This window comes from Melanerpes formicivorus, unplaced genomic scaffold (genome assembly GCF_026170545.1).
Source record: "Melanerpes formicivorus ecotype bairdi unplaced genomic scaffold, bMelFor1.0.p_v2 SCAF_12, whole genome shotgun sequence".
Taxonomy (NCBI): domain Eukaryota; kingdom Metazoa; phylum Chordata; class Aves; order Piciformes; family Picidae; genus Melanerpes; species Melanerpes formicivorus.
Window position 1 is genome coordinate 8,195,226 of NW_027142364.1, and position 8,481 is coordinate 8,203,706.

Sequence of the window (8,481 nt, forward strand, 5' to 3'; positions counted from 1 at the left end):
GAGCACCAGCCCTCAGCCTGAGATAGCCTCTGATTTGAACTGACCAAACAAGGCAAAAGACAGAATAAGCAAATCATTAGGATGCTTTTTTACCCTTCTCTCTTCTTTAATAAAACCTTTTTCTCTCCCTTTCCCTGAAGTCCTAGAAAATGACCAGTTGGAAAGCTTCATCTCTTAGGATGCGAAGAAATGGTCTCAAGTTGCACCAAGTGAGGTTTAGATTGGATATTGGAAGAAACTTCTTCACTGAAAGGGTTATCACACACTGGAATAAACTCCCCAGGGAGGTGGCTGAATCACCATCCCTGGAGTTGTTTAAAAGATGCAGAGATGTGATGCTAAGGGACCATGGTTTAGTACCAGACTTGCCAGTTAGATAATGGTTGGACTTGATGATCTTAAACGTCTTTTCCAACCAAAATTATTATTTTATGATCTGTTGCTGGTGTCAGGCCTGCCTCTGCACTTGGTGCTGTGCTGCTTCCCTACATGATGCCTGGGCTCAAGGCAGGGAAGGGGCTGAGGATGGACTGAGGCTGAAGGCTGGGGATGGCTGCATCAGCTGAGGAACAGGGAAAGCATTGGGGGATTTTAGGCAGCCAAAAGAAGAATAAGGGTGGACTTACTTTTGCAAGCTCTGCTCCCCTCCCATGTGCATGATATCCCCTGTTTTCCAAAATCCAAACAATCTTCTGCTATCTCCACATTTGGCTGGGACTGGTGGGGAAATACCTGGCAAAACCTGCTGCCAGGCTCAAGGTAATTGCCCACTTGCCCAGCTCGGTGACCCCAGTCCTTGGCTCCGTGGCCAGCCCCTGCCCTCTGCTGATGAGACCTGGAAGTGCCAAACTCAGACCAAGCAGCCCCAAGCCCGCAGGGTACTCGGCAGAGCTGGAGACTTGGGGCTCTGGATATGGCTTTTCATTGAGATCTGCCTGGATAGGCTGCTCCCTGCCTTGTACCTCTCACACCCAGGAATAGCTTGTGGTACTTGGCATTCATTCCCCTACGCTTAATTTCATCCCATTTAGAGCTAGTAAAAACTATTCCCTGCAAGCAATTTATTCAACAAATGTAGCTGGCACTTTCTGTTACTGAGTTGTCCAGAAAGAGACCACAATTTTTAATGATTTTTTTCCATTCAGTGAAATGCTCTTTATGACCGTATTCGAGCTTGGGGTTGGTCATGAATGGCAGCAGAGTGAAAAAAAAATATCCGGTGGTGGCCCTATCTGAGCTGCAGTTTGCTATTCAGGCTGCAAGGCTGGGCACCTTATCGCTCCGCATATTGTTTCTCTCCCCTGAATAGGAGCCCTTGTCTTCCTCAACTACCTCCACTTCTCCCCAGCACAAAATTAATTTCATCCTGCAACAAATCCGTCCGCTTCCTTAAATGAATCTGTTGCTGGCCCTGAAAGATCTCTCGGCGTGCAAAATCTCATTTCTGGTTGAACACCCGCCGAGCCAGCCAGGGGTACGAGCAGGTGGTACCCAAAGGAGCTCAGAGCTGTATTTGCACTGCTAACCTGACTCTGATCTTTTCTGTTGCTTATAATGCCCTGCAAGGTAGCTCTTGGAGGTGTGCAGTTCCCTGGGCATCTGGGGCTCCCCATCGAGCTCTCCCACCCTGCTGTCTGCTCCTAGCTGATGTCTAGTCAAGCCTGACAGATTGAGCTCTTTTAATTTTCCCTTAGAAATCACACAATTGTCAGGGTCAGAAGGGACCTCAAGGATCATCTGGTTCTAACTCCCCACCCCCACCATGGGCAGGGACACTTTCCACTTGATCAGATTGCCCAGAGCCTTAAAAGCCTCCAGGGATGGGGCTCCCACCACCATCTCTGGGCAACCTGTTCCAATGTCTCACCACCCTCATGGTGAAGAACTTCTTCCTGATGTCTAGTCTATAATCTCCCCTCCTCTAGCTTGGATCCATTCCCCCTACTCCTATCACTACCTGACACCCTAAAAAGTCCCTCCCCAGCTTTCTTATCGGCCCCTTTCAGATACTGGAAGGCCACAATAAGGTCTTCTCAGAGCCTTCTCTTCTCCAAACTGAACAACCCCAACTCTCTCAGCCTGTCCTCACAGGAGAGAAGCCCCAGCCCTCTGCTCATCCTCATGGCCCAAATCAATCCCTTGAGCCCTTTAATCTGTTGTAGGGGATTTTTTCCCCCGCCTCCACACTAATTTCTCAGCAATTTGGTGTGCTCTGAAGACCCAGGTGTGTTACTGGACCCAGGACTGGATGTATGATCCTGCCAGCATTGCATCCCCCATCCCTTCCCGGCTCTCACTCTCCTCTACTGGCAGCCTGGGATGATGCCGTCTGCTCATGTTGCCATCCCACACATGTGCTCTGTCTTGTTTCCAGGGCTTGTGAACAGCACCAAAGTCCTTTTCATTCTGTCTAATCATGAGAAACGTAGAGGAATACTCACAGTCACTCGCCTAAGGAGAGGTTTGCCAAAAACATCCTATCTGGAGCATTTTTATAGTAACAGTGTGATGAGGAAAAGATGGTGAGGGCTCACCGTTCTAATTAGGAATGTTTCTGTCTTGCAAGGAGGATTGGTGGGTAGTATTTATGGATATGAGTAGGTTCAGAAAAATTCCTAGCACCATCTGTTTGAGAGAGAACAGGAAGAATTTCAATATGCTTTAGACCTTGAAGAGTAATGTTTGTGTAACAGGCCCATAAAATCAATTTCTAATAGTTACAGGTACCCTCTCAGGAATTTAAATAGTCTGTTAACAAAGTTATTCCATCTGCCAAGCAAATGCACTAAATATGCACACAACACACTGCATGTATGGCTGCGTATGACTTCACGGCATGCCCTCAGGTCCCGAATACTGCTTTTGCTCCTGGGGTTACACTCAGTCTTTCCGGGTGGCACTGTGCTATATATTTCCAGTTCAGGGGGAGCTCAATCACCTGCCTTTGTCCTGGTGAATAGATCACCTTTATGGTCACCTTGTCCCATGGGAGCCAAGTGCAGAGGTCACTCTGTCCTGGTCCTGTTCACCTCTCCATCTCAGCTGCCCACCACATGCCAGGGGAGAGAGGACTGGCTATGGGGGTTGGAAGGGCTGTAGGTGACAGGAGGGTCTGAAGGAGTAAATGGGGAGCATGGCAAGGGGCATGATCAGCCCCTTCACACCCTATTTGCAGACATTTTAAGCTGATGCTGCAGTCTGGCTGGTGATTCAGTTGGGCTTTGATCTGCTTCCAGTCTCCTCACTCCTCTGTGGTGCTTTGCTTTTCCATCACCACTTTGCCCTGCTCAGTGCTAGGCCTGCACTGCATCCTGCCTCGGATGTTGGAGAACAAGCTGACAATGTGGGGCATATGCAGATGAACTGCAAATATGTAATCCCATTAATTAAACAGTTTGCGTTTAACACTGCCCATGGAGCTGCTCGACACCTCGCCAGCTCTGCAAAGGTTGTGTTCTCTGTGTTATCAGGAGTGATTTATGGTGAGAGTTAGGCTGTGTGTCCAGAATATCGATGGAGGAATTTGCTGCCTATTGTGTTTAATAGCTGCCAGGGTCCCCCATCGTACCATCCTGTCATTTGCTGCCTGCCAGCCTATGCAGGTCTGGGAACACATCTCCATCCAGGCAGAGTTATTGATTACAGCGTGTTTGGGCCAGGTGCTGGCTGTGAGTACGTCCTCAGGATGACCAGCCCATGCTGAGCCACTGCAGGCACAGTGCTTGCTGGCCACTGTCCCCAGGTTCCCCTGTCTGCCTGATGCTGCATCCCCCCAAGGAAGGTGCCCCATTTCCCCCAGATCCCCAAGTGGTCTCTCCTCCCCACCTCATTTCAATGGGAACTGAAGTGAAACATCAGCAGCTCTCCACACCAGCAGATTTATTTCTTTTTCGTCCCCATTTCTCTTCATGCAGTCAGTTAAACCTCTTTGCTGGGGAGCGGAACTGGAAGGCTAAAACCTCAGGTGAATTGCACAGCCTGTGCTGCTCCATGTTGTGATGAGGCAGCCCCCTGCATAGCCCGAATTGCACAAATGTAATGGATTTATTTTGTTCACCCTGCAGGCAGATGAGGCACAGAAATCCCACGAGATTCACCAGCGGTCCGGCACTAGATGCCCCGGGTGGATGAGGTAAACCCCTGCATGCCTGGGGCATGCCAGGAGGCTGGGATTTCCTCTGTGCTTTCCTGGTGATGATCCCTTTGTGCTAGGCAGTTTCTTCTTCTTTTTTAATTTAAAAATCCTCATTCCCACTTCCACATAGCTCGTTATCTAAGGGCGTGTGATGAGGTGTCCAGGGGTCTGTCCCGGCAGAGATGATGCAGAACACATTTGTGCAGGCTGTTGGATTTGACCCCCCTCTCCCTCAGGGAGCGGGTGGTTTTCATTTCAGCCTCTTCCATTAGAAGCTCTAAGGGGAGCTCCATCTATTAACTGAGAACTGCAGGCCTGTAAATTTTGGCAAGAAAAAGCCTTGGAAGCAAATCATCTGTATTTTCTCAGGGCTGTTTGTCCTCCCTCTTTACATGTGCAGCCTTTGCTGGTCAGGAGGCAGGTACCGCCGCTGACTCCTTCTCCACATGTGCAGATTGATGGTGTCTGCTCCAGAGCCCACTCCCTCTTCCCTTCCCTTCCTCTCCCTCTCAGTTTTGTTCTTTCCCTTTTGAGCTGTTTCTGCTTTGTTTGGGAGATTCCTTTAGCTGCCAAGTCCTGATTTGTATCTGTTCATTTCCTAGGGCAAACGCATTGATCTGTGATTTCTGTTATGATACTGCAGATTTCTGTTCCTTTTTTTCCTTGCCTTTTTTCCTTGCCTTTTTCATTTTTCTTTTTTCTTTTTTTTTTTTTTTTTTTAACTTTATCCTGCTGTCCAGGAGGCGGTTTCTGTGCTATGGAGAAGCACAATGTTTCTAGAAAAAAAATGTGTGTTTCCCTGACTCATGGCTGTGCCTAATTGCATACAGAGAGAGCGTCCACCCCTCTTAGTTCCAGTGTAATTCTTTGCGGCGTGTTCCTTTGTGATTGTGTTATTCCAGCAAGAACAGCCACTCTCCTTCCAGATATTTATTCTTTTCATGAACATCAGCATACTGGCAAAGGGTTGGGCTTTTTTTTATCCTTTTTTTTTTTTTTTTTCCCCATCTTAATACTCTGCTTCATAGCTCAAATCGGGGATTTATGCTTCAGGGATCTCAGAGAAGACTTTCCTCTTTTCTGCTACCTCTTTCCAGAAGCGCCGTCTTTCTGCACCAGGATTTGGAGTTCTTGGACATGTGTTACTGCTGCTGCTGGGGAGGCTGCTCGCTGCTTTTGTGTTTGTATTTACTGCAGTATTTGGCTCTTTAATTTTGCTTTTTCATTTTTTCTAGTGAAGAAAGTGACATGATGCAAATGAATGCTGGAGCATTCAGGGCAGAGGCAAACAATCCCCAGGCACCCCAAGAGCAGAAGCTTGCAGGGAGCGAGAGGGCAATGGGCAGTATCTCCTCTGGCAGCCATGGATGGATATTCTGGGTGTCCCACCAGGGCTAAGACAGAGGGACAACAGCGTAGGCAGAGGCGGGTGAGCACCCAAGGTGTGCCAAACACCTTTGCACAGTGCGGGCAGTAGGAGAAAGTGTGGGTAAGGCAGGGATGCCTCCCAAATAGACTGCTTACCTGTATTGCACCTCTCCCTGTGCTAAGGATAACAGGTTAGCCTTTCATCCTGGAAGGCCTTATTTTATATTATGAGTTAGTTTTACAGCACCCTGATGTGTGCTCAGCACTTTATGGTGCAGGAAGAAAGATGAGGTCCATGCGACAGATTTACCCAGCCTTAAATCCTGACTGACTTCCAAACGCAAGCAGCAGTGTGGCTGTGTCCTGGCCTTCCCTCTGCCTTGCTGCCACAGGGGCTTTGAGCCGCTTCTATAGGGGAAAAATGTTGGCATCCAATGAGGACATGTTTGCCCAGCCCAGTGTCTCAGCTGCAGGCTGTGCTGGAGCTGGTGGGACTCAGCAGCCAGCAGCCAGCAGCAGCCATGTCGGGTCGGGGGGGGGGGCGGGGGTTGGAGAAGGGAGCTCCACTGGAAGACAGCAGGCTGGCCAGAGCCATGACCTATCTCAGGCAAGCTCCTGGTACCCTGACAGAGGGCTCTTGGGTACTAGCAGCAAGCCATCGTTGCTGTCTGGGCAGGATAGGCAAAACATGCCTCCCAGGGCTCTGGGTGCTGCAGGGATGCTCATCCTCCACAGGACTGAACAAGAAGGCGCTGGGCCCTCTGCCACATCCCCATCCCCGGGCGCTGCCGTCGCCCTCCCCAGCTGCGTGGGAACGTCTCCCGGGGGCTGGAGCATGCCGAATTTCACTTTTCAAATGGGGCTCCTGGCACCCAGCCAGGCAGAGCTTCGTGTTGTCAAATATTTTGGCAAAGCATGTCTCAGCTTTAGTCTGAAGAGTCTTTCGCTAGGGAAACGGCGTCGAGCCGAGCAGCCAGCCTGATCCCAGCACAGAGGGAAGCGCCACGCTGCTGGCCACATCCTGTGCTGGCGGTGCTGGTGATAGGGTGCCGTCACATCTTGGCTGGGGTGCACTGGGGACTGCAGCTGGGCAGGATGACTCTGGCAAGCAGGGAAAGGGCTCATAAAAAGGTGCTTCAGGGTGACTGAAATGATTTGTGAAATCAGGCTGAGCGGGGCAAATTGTATTGACAAGAATAAGAAAACCTGAAGAAGTGATTTTTCAACTCGCTATTTTGGCTTTTTGTTCTGAAATTGCCCTGCATTAAAAAGGAATAAAAGAGAGGAGAGGGGAAAAAAAAACAAAACAACCACAACACAAAACCAACCAAGCTCTAAGTAAACTAGAAATAAGGGGACTGTATTTTTTTTACCAGCTCATTGGAAAAATGAAACATATTTGTTCTGGGTCAGACCAAAATGAGCAAAGCAATCAGTTATCCACAGGGCCGTGGTGCAGCCTGGCTCTCCTTCTGCTTGCTCTCCAGGGCATCTTTGCAAAAATATCCAATACCTTTTTTATGATGTTTGAAAGAAAATATCTCCAGGGAGAGGGGGAAAAAAAAAGCAAGGTGTGATCCCCCAAAAGTCTGCTTTCACAGCTTGGATGGACCTATCCTTCCCTCCCGCGGCCGCCGCTCCTTCTCCTGCCTGTCACGTTGTGCGGTCATAGCACACATACTCACGGCCCCAGCACCATGATGGGTTTTGAAAGCCTGAGAAATCCTCCCCAAAGCCTGGTTTCCGGCCAAAAAAACCCGAGGTTACGCAAACATATGCATAGCTTGCAAACAGGCTGTGTGTGTTGGATGGAGAGCAGCTCTGTGAAGCAGGTGTGAGCTGATGCGGGAAGAGCTGTGCCGCCTCATGTCTGCGCTGAAACCCTCATGTCAGCCCACAGACTAAAACCAGGTCTCTGGAACTGAACACAAGAAAAAAAAAACAACAAAACCACAGAAGAACAAAAGCTCTACAGCAGCATCCCAAGCACAGTCCCACAAGATCCCCTGCCAACAGGTGGTGCCACCTTTGTGGGTTAGTGCTGCGGGATATCTTTCTGCAAGATGCATGCAGGAGGCTGTGGGGTGACTACCCCAACCTGGCTCACCCACCTGTGTGACCCCCACCATTCTGCTGCCATCCTGGACATAACCCACCAAGCAGGAATTGCTCATGCAGAGGTTTGAAGGTGTATGGCTCTATAGCAAAGGCACCCCTGAAGTCTTGCAAGCCAGTGAAAGCTCCTTTAGTTCCAGTTTCTGCCAACTGCCAAGAAAAAGCTTATTTGAGTTTAAAATCTGTTCAAAAAGAGTCATTCTCTTCTGAAAAACTGCATCTGTCAAAGCACCATGGTGGGGTTGCATTTATTACATATTAATGACTCCACATCAGATGTATTTGCTTTGCAGTACCAAAATATTGGAAATACCAAAGTATTAGCATTCCTGATGGGAACTGTCAGCCACAGAAATCTTGGTGTCTGGGAGTCCAGCAGAGCCATAGCATTACCCACAAAAAACGCTCCCTGGGCCAGTGAAAGCCATTGTGGCAGGGTGTAACTGCACTGTCCTGGGGGTGCATGGTTATAACCTTATAAAAGATGGTGTGAAAGATGTGAGCCTGTCTCACTCCACTCCAGAGCTGTTGGCTGCACCAGCTGCTCATCTGGATGCTCTCAGCAAACAGGGTGAAGTGGCTCATGCCAGTGCAATAATGTGGAAGGAGATGCATGGTGTGAGAGGACTCAAGGGCAGAAAGTGGACAGCAGTATTTGCAGCATGGGAATTTTGATACACAGTGTCAGAGGCTGAGCTGAATGGAGATGCTCTGTGGCATTGAGAGGGTCATACAGAGTGTGTATGCATTTCTTTGCTCCCCAGAGGGGCATAGTTGGGTATTGGACCCTATCCCCTGGGTTGCTGAGCAGAGCAAATATCTGCCACAGGGACCAAGGCCCACAGGGTGATCTCAGCTGAGTG